The 19,372-nt window shown below is 48.8% G+C and overlaps 1 long non-coding RNA gene across 2 annotated transcripts in view; it reads right to left on the reverse strand.

The window, feature by feature from the left end:
- Nucleotides 1-18,736, reverse strand: part of LOC143828858 (uncharacterized) — a 34,401-nt gene extending 15,665 nt beyond the window's left edge. For both annotated transcript variants that reach the window (XR_013227940.1, XR_013227939.1), the window contains exon 1: nt 18,670-18,736. This is a non-coding gene — a long non-coding RNA (uncharacterized LOC143828858). The remainder of the gene's footprint in view (nt 1-18,669) is intronic.
- Between the last annotated feature and the right edge of the window lie 636 nt (nt 18,737-19,372).

Here is a 19,372-nt window from a genome sequence, read left to right on the forward strand (position 1 = left end):
CCCTTCCACTGCTGAACTAGATCCATAGAATCATCTTTGTGGCCCTCCTCTGGACACACTCCAGCTTGTCTACATCCCTCTTCAACTGGGGTGCAGAGTGTCATGCCCCAGCCTGTGACTCTGTCACCTGAGAGTGTGCAGCTGTCCCGATTGGACTCAGGGGAGGAGCCAGAGCTGGCCACCCCACTTCCCGGATCAACGGGGCACGAAACAGACTTGGAACTCAAGGAGCCAGTGGGGGATCAGGACCCTCTGGGACCAGGGCTTCTGGAGCCCAGTCATGCCCCCACTATGACCAGTGCTCCGGTGGTGCCAGATCATGCGGTACCATCAACCTCCAGCCCTGGGGGCTCTTCAGGGTAGCAGGCGAACTGGTTGGACAGGTGTTGGCAGACTACATGGCTGGCTGATCGCTGTCAGGCTAGAAGGGGCTCAGCTAAGGACCCCTGGTCTGATGATGGCTGAGCTCAGGTGGAGGTTCTGAGAACTTAATAGAGAGTTCTATAAGGGCCCATGTTTCTGCTGACATCTCATTGCAAAAGTTGTATTTAAAGGGCAACTGGCCCTTGAGTGTAGCCCATCCCAAGAGCTCACAGCCTTGACTCTCCATTATACCAGAGCATTTGCCTCATTATATTCAAACATTAACAAGGACGGACTCATTGCCACTGACGAAAGCCAGACTGAAAATGGAAAACAAATGAATCTAGAGACCGTTTTGGCAGAGTCAAAGTCTAAATAAATGACATAAGATACTTTTTATCTTCATATACTTGATTAAGCCACTGGATAGATTCTGTCTCTCCTTTGTTACAATTTTGGAATCGTCCACTTTTTTCATCCTGCAGTCCATCCCAGCACTTTCCCAGACCCGATTCTCCAGCTCTGGCACCCCTCTCCCTGCCTGCCTTCCTGACTTCAGGACGCACCCTCAGTATCGACCTCCGATCGTGTGTGATGGGTGCAACCACAAAATGGCTGCTGCAGGAGGCGGAGCCAGGTTCAAAATGGCTGCCTCGGCATAACGTCAATCACACAGTGAAGATCGTTGTGCCATGGGAGGGGTTGCCCATGCCATGTTTTTAAATATCTGCGCAGTGAATGAAATGTGTAATCCCAAATTTAATTGGACAAGAGTCCAGTTTGCTTCACCCACTTTCGAACAAAACTTGGTGAGCACCAGTAAGCAGTTTGGGCACTCAAGGGAACTACGTTGGAGAATCCTGGACTAGGAGCTCCAAATCAGCCTGGAAAACCAACAGAGAGAGAACTTCCATAGTGACAGTAATAAATCTGTTTTTATTTTTTAATGTTTATCCCCTCTCTTTGATGCTCCTTTTCTCCGGGAAATATAATTTCCTTATACAGCTGTGACCACAGGTTGAACAGACAAGAAAGTTCTCCGGACACCTTTAGAATAAACGGGATCTTTTCAACAGAAAACTTGTCCCTGATCAACTTCTTCGCAAAAGCCATCCCCCACAAGTCCTAAGCAAAATAATTAGCATTATCTAAATTAGTTATCACCCAAGCTTCTTGCTTTCTTGGGGGAGGGGGAAAGAGAGGTTTTATTTTGACATTCTAGGTGTAGCTACAGGCCTTCTGTGGAACTATATGCTTGGGCACATTTTTAGTAGATAATATTGTTAATCCTAATTAAAAAAAACACCCTTCTTATTTCCCAGAAACATTAAGATTCATGAATAACTTTCTTTTCCTTTGGAAATCAACTGATTTCCATATATCTGTACTTCACCTATCTTTGGAACAGAGCAATTTTAATTTCGGTTCCCCTACAAACAGAGGAGCAGATTTGCATTACGTTAAGATCGCTCTCGAGTTTGTTTGCTGGCAACGGGAAGTTTTCGAGTGAGCTGAATATTAATCTTTTTTGGCTGAATCCAGCACAGTTCTGCATCAGTTTTCTTTCAGAGTTTCTTTGGTCGCCTTGGACATGTGTGGTCATTGTAGGGTGATGATGACATTAGACATTGGGTCATGCCCAACTCTTGGCGATCCTGTGGCTCAAATGCCACCATGTTTATTCATAGAATCATGGAAGGGGCCACACAGGCCATCTAGTCCAACCCCCTACTCAACGCAGGATCAGCCCTAAGCATCCTAAAGCATCCAAGAAAAGTGTGTCTCCAACCTTTGCTTGAAGACTGCCAATGAGGGGGAGCTCACCATCTCCTTAGGCAGCCTATTCCACTGCTGAACTACTCTGATAGTGAAAATTTTTTTCCTGATATCTAGCCTATATCGTTGTACTTGTAGTTTAAACCCATTACTGCGTGTCCTTTCCTCTGCAGCCAACAGAAACAGCATCCTGCCCTCCTCCAAGTGACAACCTTTCAAATACTTAAAGAGGGCTATCATGTCCCCTCTCAACCTCCTTTTCTCCAGGCTGAACATTCCCAAGTCCCTCAACCTCTCTTCATAGGGCTTGGTCCCTTGGCCCCAGATCATCCTCGTCGCTCTCCTCTGTACCCTTTCCATTTTATCTACGTCCTTCTTGAAGTGAGGCCTCCAGAACTGCACACAGTACTCCAGGTGTGGTCTGACCAGTGCCGTATACAATGGGACTAGGACATCTTGTGATTTTGATGTGCTGCCCCTGTTGATACAGTTAGCCGGAATTCCATGGTTTTACCTCCCAGCGACGTATCAAGCTTTATGCACTAGCATTTCCTTTTTTGTGACGTTTGCTGTCCATGTAATTTGCAGAAAGTGTCTCTAGCACCAGAGTTCCAAGGAACCAATTCTCCGCTTGTCCGACAACATTAGTCTACCATTCTATACTATGCAATATACCATCAATTCAACAGCCAGCCAAATGTGGGTGCAATATACTGTAAAATACTGTGCAATATTGTTCTTGTTAGTTGCGAAGTCGTGTCCGACCCATTGCGACTCCATGGACAATGCTCCTCCAGGCGAAATGGGGCATAATTGACATCCATGAAGTTCCATGCTCATCCAACACATTACATCTGTCCCATTCCACCTGTCCTCTAACGGGCAGGCAGAGCAAATGGTTAGGACTACGAAAGATCACGGTCATGCATTATATGGGCCGAAGGGCATCAGCGCCTCACAAGCTTCCTCCAGGTGCAACACGTCACCCCTTGCACCACGACAGGCCGCTTGACTACCAAACTGCTCATGCGCTACTGGTTAACGAATTTGCTTGACCAGTTGCACCTGACTTTTTGGACAAGCGGCTTATTAGTAAGGACACGGGGGTGGCCATCAGTGAGTCTTCTCCCCAACTACCTCGTGTTTCTACGGAACTATGCTTTGAGTCCTTGCTGGCTTCCAGGACATATTACCAAGGTCCTTCCTCTTACAGGGCCATCACCCAAGATGGCAGAGAATTCCACTGCGACGTGAACCCAATGACTATCAATCTGCAGGCCTTGGACTCTGTTGTTATAGTGCCTGCCAGCTCGCTCCCTGTGGCCCCAGACCTGTGGCCCTCTCAGCCAGATGGGGAAGGCAGGTAGGCAGTGCCCAGTGAAAGCAATGTGGTCCCCCTCCAGACTAGAGGCCAGACAGCCAGGTCGGGAACTCGTAGAGCAGGGGGTTGGACTAGATGGCCTGTATGGCCCCTTCCAACTCTATGATTCTATGCTCAAATCATTGCCTGAATCCGAGTTCCGCCGTCCACCCCACAATTAGAGAAAAAACATGGCCCAGGTATGTTGACTAGGAGGGAGGAGTGTCATGTATTAGGCACAGGAGAGGATGAAGGAACGTTAGGTGGGAGCACAAGCTACATAAGACCTATTTGGAGTGTACTTGCTGGTTGTAGTAGAACTTGGCTGCGTTAATAAAGGTTATCGTGGCGATCTCGGCCTCTGTGTCAATACTTCCCCCACCATTTTTCATTTCATGGATTCCAGTTTGGGACCAGACTGAGCTCTGTTTTAGGACGGGGATCGGGTGCAACACAAGAGATGTTCTGATCTGTTCTGCCAGAACAACCTGTAGTCCCTTGACAGAGATTTCCCAGGGGAAATCTGCCGTGTCGGATGCCGGAGAAGGCATATCGTCGCAGGTATTCATCTGCACGCGCGGTGAGTTTGCATTTCCTCCTTTTGATTTTCCTGGGAGTGTGTTGACTCCCCCTCCCTCCCTTCCCCCATTCCTTCCACTCCATCTGTTTCAGAGCGGCTAAAAAGGCCCAATATTCATAAAATCAGTGTAATTAGCCAAATGAGGGAACTTTATTCCCATAGATCCATTTTCCCTTCTCAGGGGACCCCAAGTTTATTCTCTGCAAGCGGAACGGTCGGTTTGGTCCCCGGACGGAAACGGGACAATCGAGCGTTATGTGACGTGAACATTAAAAATTTCAGACAGTCCAAATTCAGGGGCCCAAATGGGATGACCTTCTGCAGATGGGCAACTGCGTCTCCCAACAATTCCGCCTCTTTTTGTATGGTTGTTTAAGAGCACAAGAGCAGGCATATTGTATCGCCGCTTTGGAGGGTCAGTTCTCTATAGCATTATACACTGCCGGGGCCTCCTTCCTCCACAAACCCCACCCTTCCCAGGCTCCACCCCCAGAATGCCCAGAAATTTTCTTTCCCAAGTTGGCAACCGCAAACTATACAAAGGCTGCTGTAGCTTATGTTTAGTCACACAATGAAGAGCCTTGAGCTTTGGTGACAGCGAACAACGTTCTATTTCTAAAACCTGCACAGCCAATCAGATCTCAAGTGGCCAATCAGAAGCCTTGCTGGGCAAAAGCCCCACCTTGCCCCACCTACTTTTTTATCAGAGGAAGGACTCAGCCGCCCTGCCATGTTGCTGGCCCTCCAGAGGAACTGGCTGGCCCCTGTGTGAGACAGGAGGCTGGACTGGAGGGACCCCTGGTCTGACCCAGCAGGGCTCTCCTGATGTCCTTAGGAAGGCCTCGGCCTCTCTGCCCTGTTGCTGGCCCTCCAGAGGAACTGACCGGTGGTTTAGACGGAATTTCTTTGGCATTAATTTCATCCCATTGGTTCTGGTCCATCCCTCTGGAGCAAGAGAGAAGAAATCTGCTCCACCCTCTACATCAGGGGTAGTCAACCTGTGGTCCTCCAGATGTTCATGAACTACAATTCCCATGAGCCCCTGCCAGCAAACGCTGGCAGGGGTTCCTGGGGATTGTAGTCCATGGACACCTGGAAGACCACAGGTTGACTACCACTGCTCTACATGGCATCCTCCATTCATTGATTTATTATTTGATTTGTATACTGCTCCCATCACTGGCTCATGGCAGTTCACAACCCATACATGCAATAAAAACAGATCATAATAAAAACCGCAAGCGTAAAAGCACCAATACACAATAATACATAAAAAGATCCTTAAAATCCCCAAACTCCAATTTCACACAAGACAGCAGTATGTTCTACAGCCTAGCAGGGGGAAAAAAAAAACATTCCCTCATCCTCAGAAGCAGTTGCATAAATGGACCGGGACCACCAGAGATGGAATAGTGGTCCAAAAATGGTTCTAGGTCGGTCTTGTACCGAACCTAAGAAACCAGAGGGAAAGGGGTCTGAAATATCAAGGTAGTCAACCTGTGGTCCTCCAGATGTCCATGGACTACAATTCCCATGAGCCCCTGCCAGCAAACGCTGCAGGGGCTCATGGGAATTGCAATCCATTGACACCTGGAGGACCACAGGTTGACTAACCCAGATCTAGCTCAGGCTTTGTCAGCCTTTATCCCCATTGAGAAACCCCTGAAACATCCTTCAGGCTTTGAGAAACCCCAGAAAGGGCGCCATCCTGCAGAATATGGTTGGGGCTCCTCCCCTTCCCACCGCCACCAGGCCCTGGCAGGGGCTCATGGGAATTGTAATCCATGGACATCTGGAGGACCACAGGTTGACTAACCCTGCCGGTACTCATCGCACCCGGACTCAACCCCACCCCTGGCGGAAGAGCTCCATCTTGCAGGCCCAGCGGAACCCAGAGAGCTCCTTCAGGGCCCGTCTGGGAGCTCATTCCACCAGGTAGAAGCCATGACTAAAAAGGCCCTGGCTCCGGTCAAGGCCAGGTGCGCTTCCCAGGGCCCCAGGACCACCAGATTCCTTCCTGCAGAGCGAAGAGCCCTGCAGGGGGGCATAGGGAAGCAGGCAGTCCCGCAGGTAAGTAGGCCCCAAGACACGCATAGCCTTAAAGTGATGTCACTTCCTGGTCAAATAGGGCAGTGATGTAGACACCTCGCTGCATTTCCCTCTTTTCTCGGGGTAGTTTCCCCTTCTACCAGCTAGCAGGGGACAGGAGTCCAGCAGTGGGTGTCTGGTAGCCCTACTCCGGAAAGCCTACAAGTGGGAGATGGAAACCCACGTTTTCCTCCTCCAGTAACCGGTATTCCAAGGCACTGTGCTTCTGAATACGGGTGGGCCCATGTAGTCATTTTGCCTGTCCTCCCCAAACCTTTCTACGATCTCTGCATCTGCCTTCTCTCTGAAGTTGAAGCCCATCTCTTCCCGGAGGTTACTGTTTTTGCTTAATCTCAGCCGGGTATTGTTGTTTCCCCCTTTCACGTTTTAGCAAGCAGTCATGGGTGAACTTGAAGAAAAGCCTGTTCTGGAAGAAGATGGGGGCGGTGGGGATCTTTCCTTGTTTACCCCCAAGAAGCAGGGATGACTCACAAATCGGCAACCGGTGGCTAGTGTTTGCTCCCTCCGCCCCGCACCTTCCCCTTGGAAGGTAGCAAAGGGAATCCCTCTTTAATGAGGCAGAACTCTGTTGTGATTAAGGCTTATTCTGTCTAAATATTGATCCTCATAACGCTTTCTAAGGAAGGGTGGACGGCAAAGCTTATAAATGCGGCTACAAAGGCGGTGGAGTACAGGGGGAGGGGGGGCAGCGATGGAAATCATTTCCCCTGTTTCTTTTAAAGAGAAAAACTCAATGCAGGAATCAAAGGGCCACAACAGCCAGCCAGCTGGGGAGAGTCGAACTTTCTTGTTCTCTGAACTTCACATAGGGAACCGTTCCTTTTGTCCTCTGCTGCCCAGCGTGGGGGAGAGAGAAGAGCAGGATCTGGGCAGTTGGCAAGAAGAAGAAGAAGAGTTGGTTCTTATATGCCGCTTTTCTCTACCCGAAGGAGGCTCAAAGTAGCTTACAGTCGCCTTCCCATTCCTCTCCCCACGACAGACACCCTGTGAGGGAGGAGTGGCTGAGAGAGCCCTGATATTACTGAAGAAGAAGAAGAGTTGGTTCTTATATGCCGCTTTTCCCTACCCGAAGGAGGCTCAAAGCGGCTTACAGTCACCTTCCCTTTCCTCTCCCCACAACAGACACCCTGTGGGGTGGGTGAGGCTGAGAGAGCCCTGAGATTCCTGCTCGGTCAGAACAGTTTTATCAGTGCTGTGTTGAGCCCAAGGTCACCCAGCTGGTTGCATGTGGAGGAGTGCAGAATCGAACCCGGCATGCCAGATTAGGAGTCCACACTCCTAACCACTACACCAGACTGGCTCTCGGATGGACTCCTTCTTTGGAAGTTTTTAAGCAGAGGCTAGATGGCCATCTGACAGAAATGGCGGATTGTGAGTGGGTGGGTGTAGGAGGTTGTGTGTGAGCCTGGCTCGAGGGCCTTTCTTGCATCTCTAGGAAAATGGACCATAAGGAAGGCCGAGCGTCAAAGAATTGAGGCTTTTGAACTCTGGTGCTGGAGAAGACTCTTGCGAGTCCCTTGGACTGCAAGGCGAACAAACCGGTCAGTCCTAGAGGAGATCAGCCCTGCCTGCTCCATAGAAGGCCAGATCCTGAAGATGAAACTCAAATACTTTGGCCACCTCATGAGAAGGAAGGACTCCCTGGAGAAGAGCCTAATGCTGGGAGCGATCGAGGGCAAAAGAAGAAGGGGACGACAGAGAACGAGGCGGCTGGATGGAGTCACTGAAGCAGTCGGTGCAAATTTAAATGGACTCCGGGGAATGGTGGAGGACAGGAAGGCCTGGAGGATCATTGGCCATGGGGTCGCGATGGGTCGGACACGACTTCGTACCTAACAACAACAACAAAAACAACAACAAGGGAAAGCCAAACTGTGGCTCTTCAGATGTTTATGGACTACACCAGGGATCCTCAACCTGTGGTCCTCCAGATGCTGGCAGGGGCTCATGGGAATTGTAGTCCATGAACATCTGGAGGACCACAGGTTGAGGATATCTGGACTACACCTCCCATGAGCCCCTGCCAGCATGTTCTGGCAAGGCCTTATGGGAATTGTAGTCGGTTGACATCTGGAGAGCCGTTTGGCCACCGCTGCCACAGAGTTTCAAAGGATGGCTAAAAAAAGAAAAAGAAAAGACGAGAAAAGAAAAGAAAAAAAACTCACTAACCAAACAGATGTTTAAGATTTCAGAATATTCCGTGTCTGAGCTTTGACCCGGAAGCGCTCAGGAGACCAAGGGAAGTGCTCCCAATCTCCTGGAGTTTTCTTTGGTTCATGGGCACCACCAACTTCCCGAAACCTGCTACTTACTCAACATTTCTCCTCCCAACAACCTCTGTGCCATTCCCCCACCCCCCCAAAAAAGGACTTCTCCAAGCCAATGCTCTGCCGCTTCCAACTTTTTGAGAGGCCCAGGCTGAAGACACAGGCAGGTTAGCACAGTGTTTGCCGGAGATAAAACCGTTGTTTGCTTTGCAGGGAGGGAGAACGTTCCAGAAGGGAGACGGGCCCAGCAGATTCACAAGGCCCGGCCAAAAACCTTCGTCTGTTGCTTAGTCTTCACACAGTTTGCAGCGAAGGTATTCAGCTTGCCGCGACGGCGTTTACCTTTTATTTTGGGGTGTGGGCGAGTTAGAGGGCGGGAGGCCGGCGTGGACCCAGAAAGGATTACGGACCCGTCGCAAGGGGGTCGACGGCACGGCTAACGCTCAAGAATTCCCGGCGACTGCAAGCTGGCACGCCGAGTGGAAACCCAGATACTTGACACGGCGCCAAATAGGCTGGCACGGCTCTGACTGGCACCAGACCATCCTGGTAGCGTCTCCCGCTGCCGCTGGCTCCGAGACAGCTGTCTTTCTTCGCCCGGCTCTTCCCAAACCAGCCTCCATTCAACAGGTGTTTCCACAGACGCAAGAACAGATGCCAGCTTCTTCCGCTCAATATTATCTCTGGAATACACTCCCCCCCCCCACATACACAACGCCGCATGGGTCTGTTGCCCGGCATCGGCACGGAGTAAGCATGCCTACTGGGGTGGTACCTTTCCAGCAGCCAATTGGAGAAAGGAAGGGGTCGTCACGGGGTCTGTTCGGAAAGTCACCTCGGATGGCAAGCGCCAATGTCAGTTTGTGTTTCCTTGTCAGAATGAGAGGGTTGTTTTGTAGGCCTGGCCCGGATAGCCCAGCCCAGTCAGATCTTGGGGGCTAAGCAGGGCTGACCCCGGCCAGTGTTTGGATGGGAGACCCCCAAGGATTTGAGTGGGAGTTCCTCCAAAGGGCACCAGGAGTCATGACACTGAGGCAGGCAATGGCAAACCACCTTCAAACGTCCCTTGCATGGCTGCCAGAGAATCTGCAGAGCTCCTGACCACATGACACATGTTGTATGATAAATAATGAATAAAACAGGATGGTCATGCAAACACACCAAGATGACTTATACCAAATCAAAGATCCAAATCAGGATTGAGCTCAGACAACTGAGAGCACGTGGAGAGAGCTACTGGGGAGAGTTGCTGCTGACCAGGTGAGGCTATTGTGCTGCCTGGGTGAGGTGATTGCTGGGTAATTGTTGGGAGGATTAAAAAGGGCTACTCCTCACCATAGGCAGAGCTCAGACAACTGAGAGCACGTGGAGAGAGCTACTGGGGAGAGTTGCTGCTGACCAGGTGAGGCTATTGTTCTGCCTGGGTGAGGTGATTGCTGGGTAATTGTTGGGAGGATTAAAAAGGGCTACTCCTCACCAGAGGCGCGAGCCTTTGGCAAGAGACAAAGGGCTCTTGGCCTGTGGCTCTTAGCCTGGGGTTCTTGGCCGAGCAATTAGAATCAGTAGATTATATCAGTAGATTATATTTCCCTAGTACTTGCACTGCCTAGACATTACAATGGACCTCCAGGACACTCATCCCATCATCTGCAGTGAGTGTGACATGATTGCCTTCCTCCCAGAAGACAAGATGGACTACAGCTGCCCCAAGTGTAAGCTGGTAAAACTTTTGGAGGAAAAGATTAGGGGATTAGAAAACAAAATTATTACTCTGACCCAAAGCAAGAAAGGGGAGGAGTTCGTAGTCCAGAGCTCTGCAACATGGAATAAAGAGAATAAAGAGAATACAACCAGTCCTGAAGAGGACAAGGAGATTGACCACAATAGGGAGCCTCTGCAGGCAGTTCGGAAAAAGACTGAACGGCGAAGGGCGAGACAGTTCTCGGGGCCTTTGGAGCTCCAGAATAGATTTCAGGCCCTTGCAGAGGAGGTGCAAGGGTCAACAAGGGAAGAGGTCCCAAAACAAACTCTAAGACAAAGGGAAGAGGCCACGGGGACAGAAGGAAATGGAGTTGAGAAGAAAAAAAAAAGGAGAGTACTGGTAATTGGAGACTCCCTGCTAAGAGGAATGGATCGCCACGTGGCTGGGCCCGACCCCCTAACCCGAGAGGTGTGTTGCTTGCCAGGGGCAAAAATTAAAGATGTTTCAGAAAGGCTGCCCAAACTCCTCAAATCTACGGATCGTTACCCATTTGTGATGGTCCATGTGGGAACGAATGACATGTCCCTGAATACCATCGCTCCTATTAAAAAAGACTATCAAGATCTGGGGAGGAAGCTCAAGCAAATGGGGGCACAAGTGGTATTCTCTTCAATCTTGCCTGTCAAGGGAAGAGGAATGCGTCGGGAGAGGAAGATAATGGAGGTGAATCACTGGCTGCGTAGTTGGTGCCGGCAGGAGAGATTTGGTTTCTGGGACCATGGGATAGGCTTTCTTGAGGAAGGCCTACTAGCACCTGATGGACTGCACTTATCAAAACTGGGGAAGAATGTGTTTGGCAGGAACCTGGGGAGATTCATCAGGAGAGCTTTAAACTAAAGCCACTAGGGGAAGGAGACGATCAACATAGGGAGTGTATGGAAGGAAAACTATCAGAGGCAGCCCAACCGGCAAGGCCAGCTCATAGGGAACCAAAAGTAAAAGGATTCAGATGTCTTTATACTAACGCCCGAAGCATGGGCAATAAAAAGGAAGAGCTGGAACTTCTCATGCTGATGGAAAGGTATGATCTAGTAGGCATCACAGAAACTTGGTGGAATGATTCTCATGACTGGAATGTAATGGTGGATGGATATGAACTGTTCAGAAAAAACAGAATAGATCGAAGAGGTGGAGGAGTGGCACTGTATGTGAGAAAAGGGCTTACCTGTCAGGAAATTCTAGTGAAGGAGAGCATATCTACAGTGGAAAGCATCTGGGTGAAAATAAGCGAGGGGAAAACAAACAGTGTGGTGGTTGGTGTCTGCTACCGACCGCCTGACCAACGAGAGGATGTGGATGCTGCACTTTGTGAGCAGCTTGAGAAAATATCCAAACGGCAGGACCTTGTCATCATGGGTGACTTCAATTTCCCAGATGTGTGCTGGGAAACAAACTCTGCGAAGCGTCCTCAGTCATGCAAGTTTCTGACCTGCCTGGCTGACAATTTCATTTATCAAATGGTAGATGAACCCACAAGAGGTTCAGCCATACTGGACTTAATACTGACCAACAGGCAAGAGTTGGTGGATGAGGTGAAGGAGGTGGGGACCCTAGGGGGAAGTGACCATGTCCTCATAGAATTCCTTTTGAGATGGGGAGCCAAGGAAGCTTGTAGCCAGACGCGGATGTTGGATTTTCGTAGGGCAAACTTTAATAAACTCAGAGACATGATGAGTGTCATACCATGGACGAGAATGCTGGAAGGGAAGGGAGCATGTGAAGGGTGGGCGCTACTCAAACAAGAGCTATTGCATGCTCAATCAATGACTATTCCAGAAAGACGAAAACACTGCAGGAGCTCTAAGAAGCCTATTTGGATGAACAGAGAACTTCAAGAGGAACTAAGAAAGAAAAGGAAAATGTTCAGGAAATGGAGGGAAGGACAGAGCTCTAAAGAAGAGTACCTACAGGTTACTAGGCACTGTAGATCAATCATCAGAAAGGCCAAAGCTGAGAGTGAGCTAAGATTGGCCAGGGAAGCCCATTGTAACAAGAAAAGATTTTTCAGTTACGTGAGGAGCAAACGTAAAGTAAAGGAGGCAATAGGCCCGCTGTTGGGTGCGGATGGACAAACTCTAACGAAAGATGCAGAGAAAGCAGAAAGGCTTAGTGCCTATTTTACATCTGTTTTTTCCCACAGGTCTAAGTGTTTAGGCACATCTAGAGATGGCTGTAGCCAAAGGATAGTGTCTGGGTGGCAGGTTAACATGGATAGAGAGGTGGTCGAGAGGCATTTAGCTGCACTGGATGAGTTCAAATCCCCTGGTCCAGATGAAATGCACCCGAGAGTACTCAAAGAACTTTCCAGAGAACTTGCACAGCCCTTGTCCATCATCTTCGGAACCTCTTTAAGGACTGGAGATGTCCCGGAGGACTGGAAAAGAGCAAACGTTATTCCGATCTTCAAAAAAGGGAGGAAGGATGACCCGGGAAACTACAGACCAGTGAGTCTGACCTCTGTTGTGGGGAAGATAATGGAGCAGATATTAAAGGGAGCGATCTGCAAACATCTGGAGGACAATTTGGTGATCCAAGGAAGTCAGCATGGATTTGTCTCCAACAGGTCCTGCCAGACCAACCTAGTTTCCTTTTTTGACCAAGTAACAGGTTTGCTGGATCGGGGAAATTCGGTTGATGTCATTTACTTGGATTTTAGTAAAGCTTTTGACAAGGTTCCCCATGATGTTCTGATGGATAAGTTGAAGGACTGCAATCTGGATTTTCAGATCGTTAGGTGGATAGGGAATTGGTTAGAGAACCGCACTCAAAGAGTTGTTGTCAATGGTGTTTCATCAGACTGGAGAGAGGTGAGTAGCGGGGTACCTCAGGGTTCGGTGCTCGGCCCGGTACTTTTTAACATATTTATTAATGATCTAGATGAGGGGGTGGAGGGACTACTCATCAAGTTTGCAGATGACACCAAATTGGGAGGACTGGCAAATACTCCGGAAGATAGAGACAGAGTTCAACGAGATCTGAACACAATGGAAAAATGGGCAAATGAGAACAAGATGCAATTTAATAAAGATAAGTGTAAAGTTCTGCATCTGGGTCAGAAAAATGAAAAGCATGCCTACTGGATGGGGGATACGCTTCTAGGTAGCACTGTGTGTGAACGAGACCTTGGGGTACTTGTGGATTGTAAACTAAACATGAGCAGGCAGTGTGATGCAGCGGTAAAAAAGGCAAATGCCATTTTGGGCTGTATCAACAGAGGCATCACATCAAAATCACAAGATGTCATAGTCCCATTGTATACGGCACTGGTCAGACCACACCTGGAGTACTGTGTGCAGTTCTGGAGGCCTCACTTCAAGAAGGACATCGATAAAATTGAAAGGGTACAGAGGAGAGCGACGAAGATGATCTGGGGCCAAGGGACCAAGCCCTATGAAGATAGGTTGAGGGACTTGGGAATGTTCAGCCTGGAGAAAAGGAGGTTGAGAGGGGACATGATAGCCCTCTTTAAGTATTTGAAAGGTTGTCACTTGGAGGAGGGCAGGATGCTGTTTCTGCTGGCTGCAGAGGAAAGGACACGCAGTAATGGGTTTAAACTTCAAGTACAACGATATAGGCTAGATATCAGGAAAAAGTTTTTCTCAGTCAGAGTCGTTCAGCAGTGGAATAGGCTGCCTAAGGAGGTGGTGAGTGCCCCCTCACTGGAAGTCTTCAAGCAAAGGTTGGATACACACTTTTCTTGGATGCTTTAGGATGCTTAGGGCTAATCCTGCGTTGAGCAGGGGGTTGGACTAGATGGCCTGTATGGCCCCTTCCAACTCTATGATTCTATGATTCTATGATTCTATGCCCCCTTCAAGGATCGCTGCCTTGTTGTGGCAAGGGGGCTTGCGTAGTTCAGTGAAGCTATGAGCTATGCCGTGCAGGGCCACCCAAGACGGACAGGTCATAGCTGAGAGCTCTGACAAAAGGTGATCCACTGGAGAAGGCAATGGCAAACCACTCCAGTATTTTTGCCATGAAAACTCTATGGACAGTTCCAATAGGCATAACGATATGACGCTGGAAGATGAGCCCCTCAGGTCGGAAGGTGTCCAATATGCTACTGGGGATGAGCAGACGGCTAGTACGAGTAGCGCCAGAATGAATGAAGCGGCTGGGCCAAAGCCGAAAGGACGCTCAGTTGTGGAAGTAACTGGTGGCGAAAAGACAGTCCGATGCTGTAAAGATTTTTATTCCATAGGAACCTGGAACGTCAGATCCATGAATCAAGGCAAGCTGGACGTGGTTAAACAAGAAATGAGAAGACTGAACATCGACATTTTAGGAATCAGTGAACTGAAATGGACAGGAATGGGTGAATTTAATTCAGATGACCATCAGGTATACTACTGTGGACAAGAATCTCGCAGAAGAAATGGAGTAGCATTCATAATCAATAAGAGAGTAGGAAAAGCAGTCTTGGGATACAATCCCCAAAATGACAGAATGATCTCAGTTCGAATCCAAGGCAAACCATTCAACATCACAGTGATCCAGGTCTACGCCCCAACCACTGCTGCTGAAGAGGATGAAGTTGATCAGTTCTATGAAGCCCTACAACACCTTCTAGAAGCAACGCCCAAAAATGATGTGCTTATCATCATGGGGGATTGGAATGCTAAAGTAGGAAGCCAAAAGATAACCGGGATAACAGGCAAGTTTGGCCTTGGAGTACAAAATGAAGCAGGGCACAGGCTGGTAGAATTTTGTCAAGAGAATACAATGGTCATAGCAAACACTCTTTTCCAGCAACCCAAGAGACGACTCTACACATGGACATCACCAGACGGTCAACACAGAAATCAGATTGACTATGTGCTCTGCAGCCAAAGATGGAAAAGTTCTATCCAGTCAATAAAAACAAGACCAGGAGCTGATTGTGGTTCAGATCATGAGCTTCTTGTTGCAAAATTTAGGCTTAAATTGAAGAAAGTAGGGAAAAGCACTAGGCCACTCAGGTATGAACTAAATCATATCCCTGATGAATACACAGTGGAGGTGACAAATAGATTTAAGGAATTAGATCTGATAGACAGAGTGCCTGAAGAACTATGGACGGAGGTTCGCAACATTGTACAAGAGGTAGCAACTAAAACCATCCCAAAGAAAAAGAAATGCAAGAAATCAAAATGGCTGTCTGAGGAAGCTTTACAAATAGCTAAGGAGAGAAGGGAAGTGAAAGGCAAGGGAGAAAGAGAAAGATACACCCAACTGAATGCAGAATTCCAGAGAAAAGCTAGAAGAGATAAGAATGCCTTCTTAAATGAACAGTGCAAACAAATAGAAGAAAACAATAGAATGGGGAGGACCAGAGATCTTTTCAAGAAAATTGGAGATATGAAGAGAACGTTTCATGCAAAGATGGGTATGATAAGGGACCAAAATGGTAGGGACCTCACAGAAGCAGAAGAGATCAAACAAAGGTGGCAAAATTATACAGAAGAACTATACAAGAGCGAGCTTAACATCCCTGATGACCACAATGGGGTAGTTACTGACCTGGAGCCAGACATCCTGGAATGTGAAGTCAAATGGGCCTTAGGAAGTCTGAGCAACAATAAAGCTAGTGGTAGTGACAGCATTCCAGTTGAACTATTCAAAATCTTAAAGGACGATGCAGTAAAAGTGCTACACTCAATATGCCAGCAAATTTGGAAAACTCAACAATGGCCACAGGATTGGAAAAGGTCAGTTTACATTCCAATCCCAAAGAAGGGCAATGCCAAAGAATGTTCAAACTACCGCACCATCGCACTAATTTCTCATGCTAGCAAAGTTATGCTCAAAATCCTACAAGCTAGGCTCCAGCAATATGTGGACCGAGAACTTCCAGAAGTACAGGCAGGATTTCGAAGAGGCAGAGGAACTAGAGATCAAATTGCCAACATACGCTGGATCATGGAGAAAGCTAGGGAGTACCAGAAGAACGTCTACTTCTGCTTCATTGACTATGCTAAAGCCTTTGATTGTGTGGAGCACAACAAATTGTGGCAAGTTCTTAAAGAGATGGGAATACCAGAGCATCTTATTTGTCTCTTGAGAAATTTATATGCAGGTCAAGAAGCAACAGTGAGAACTGAACATGGAATCACTGACTGGTTCAAAATTGAGAAAGGAGTTCGGCAAGGCTGTATACTGTCGCCTTGCCTATTTAACTTGTATGCAGAGCACATCATGAGAAATGCGGGATTAGAGGAGTCACAAATTGGGATCAAGATTGCAGGGAGAAATATCAACAACCTCAGATATGCAGATGATACCACTCTAATGGCAGAAAGTGAAGAGGAACTAAAGAGCCTGTTGATGCGGGTGAAGGAGGAGAGTGCCAAAGTTGGCTTGAAACTCAACATCAAGAAAACAAAGATCATGGCATCCGGCCCTCTCAATTCCTGGCAAATAGAAGGGGAAGAAATGGAGATAGTGACAGATTTTATTTTCCTGGGCTCCAAGATCACTGCAGATGGGGACTGCAGCAAAGAAATTAAAAGACGCTTGCTCCTGGGGAGGAAAGCTATGGCAAATCTAGACAGCATCCTAAAAAGCAGAGACATCACCCTGCCAACAAAAGTGCGTTTAGTCAAGGCTATGGTCTTCCCAGTTGCAATGTATGGCTGCGAAAGTTGGACCATAAGGAAGGCCGAGCGTCAAAGAATTGAGGCTTTTGAACTCTGGTGCTGGAGAAGACTCTTGCGAGTCCCTTGGACTGCAAGGCGAACAAACCAGTCAGTCCTAGAGGAGATCAGCCCTGACTGCTCTTTAGAAGGCCAGATCCTGAAGATGAAACTCAAATATTTTGGCCACCTCATGAGAAGGAAGGACTCCCTGGAGAAGAGCCTAATGCTGGGAGAGATCGAGGGCAAAAGAAGAAGGGGACGACAGAGAATGAGGTGGCTGGATGGAGTCACTGAAGCAGTAGGTGCAAACTTAAATGGACTCCGGGGAATGGTAGAGGACAGGAAGGCCTGGAGGATCATTGTCCATGGGGTCGCGATGGGTCGGACACGACTTCGCACATAACAACAACAATGATTCTATGATTGTCTATTTGGACCGCTTATACTAAGTCAGTTCATTGGTCTGTCAAGGTCAGTCTTCCCATCCCCTCCAGCCTGGTCCTTTGCAGTAGAGATGCCGGGGATTGAACCTGGGACCTTCTGCATGCCAAGCAGAGGCTCTGCCACTGAGCCACAGCCCCTCCCTGATAAAAATGAAGACAGGAAGTTGCTTCTACTAAGTCAGATCATTGGTCTATCCAGGTCCCATCCCCTTCTGCCTGGTCCTTTTAACTGGAGATGCTGGGGATTGAACCAGGGACCTCTCAGCCTCACCCACCCCACAGGGTGTGTGTTGTGGGGAGAGGAATGGGAAGGCGACTGGAAGCCGCTTTGAGCCTCCTTCGGGTAGGGAAAAGCGGCATATAAGAACTTCTCCTTCTCCTTCTCCTTCTCCTCCTTGCCAAGCAGAGGCTCTGCCACTGAGCCACAGCCCCTCTCCAACACTCATCCTTTCAGTGAAGCTCCTGAGCCAAAGCCACCTGGGAAGACCATCCAAATCGCCTCCTGGGCTGAGACTTGCATCAGGTCAGAGCGCTGGTCCATCAAGAAGAAAGAGGAGGAGGTTCTTATATGCCGCTTTTCTCTGCCTGAAAGAATCCCAAAGCAGAAGAACAAGTACAGTCGCCCTCCCTTTCCTCTCCCCAGAACAGACACCCTGTGAGAGGGATTGAGGCTGAGAGGGCCCTGAGATTACAGAAGTAGAAGTAGTAGTAGAAGTAGTAGTAGAAGAAGAAGAAGTACAGTCGCCCTCCCTTTCCTCTCCCCACAACAGACACCCTGTGAGGGAGGTGAGGCTGAGAGAGCCCTGAGATTACAGAAGTAGAAGTAGAAGAAGTAATAGTAGAAGTAGTAGTAGTAGTAGTAGTAATACAGTCGCCTTCCCTTTCCTCTCCCCACAACAGACACCCTGTGAGGTGGGTGAGGCTGAGAGAGCCCTGATATTTCTGCTCAGTCAGAACAATTTCATCAGTGCTGGGGAGAGCCCAAGGTCCCCCATCTGGATGCATGTGAGGGAATGGGGAATCAAACTAGGCTCTCCAGATGTCAGGACGTCCCCCAAGCAGCCCCTCGCAGAGCCTTCTCCCAGGTGGGACAATCCCTCTCCCAAGTGGGTTGGAAATGTGGGGGCTCGGCCAAGGAAAAGAGAACAGCCCTGCTGCACTCATGGGGTCCGTCCTGACTCCATGGCAGCCTGTAGGGCGGGCGGGCAACACTGTGGACGGACCCACAGGCAGCTTATACGAGATTGAGAGCAAAGAGCTGACGCAGTGGGCGGGGACAGGTTCTGAGCATGCAAGAGCAGGAGAAACCCCAGAAGGGGAAAGAGATAAATGCCAGGAGGGAAGACACAGCGAAGGGGAGTAAAAAGCCCAGAGACCAGTCTACTGTGAACTTACCTTGTGATACTCTTGCAGGAAGAAGCCGTTGAGGAAGCAATAGGAGCCAGGAACCACAAGACTGGATTCAAGCCTGGAAGAGTAGCTGTTAGGAGGGGCGGGGTTAAAGTAACTTCAGGTGATTGAGGAAGGGGGAGGAGTTAGGATAGGAAAAGGGTATAAAAAGGAAGCAGGTGAGAGAGGGAGGTGGTGGGAAAAGGTTGAGAAAGACAGGAGCAGTGAAGAAGCAGAGCAACAGAGATTTGAGAGAGGAGTCTTGTGAGTCTTCTGGGCCTCTGCCAATCCAGACCAGCTGGCGCCGTGGAGGGCAGAAGAATCATAGAGTTGGAAGGGGCCATGCAGGCCATCTAGTCTAACCCCCTGCTCAACGCAGGATCAGCCCAAAGCATCCAAGAGTCAGCAGTTGGGAATGGACTGATTCCCAGAAGATATCCAGTGACTCTGATAGCTTTGGAGAGGTCAACTGGGAGCATGATAGAGAACCTTGACTTGGCTCTTTCTGCACCATCTGTTATATCTACACAAGCTCCATTAAAGCTCCAGAGTGATGCCAAACCTTTGTGGGAGTCTTCTTGTTGTAGTGAGGTCGGTGGGCCAGGACTGGCTACTCCAGGGTATCCCAAGAAACCTCACACCAGATTAGAAGTTGGTGCTTCTAATGACTACACCAAGCTGGCTATCAGCCAAAAGGCTGAGAGTGAGG

The sequence above is a fragment of the Paroedura picta genome, chromosome 2 (assembly GCF_049243985.1).
Source record: "Paroedura picta isolate Pp20150507F chromosome 2, Ppicta_v3.0, whole genome shotgun sequence".
NCBI classification, from domain to species: Eukaryota; Metazoa; Chordata; class Lepidosauria; order Squamata; family Gekkonidae; genus Paroedura; species Paroedura picta.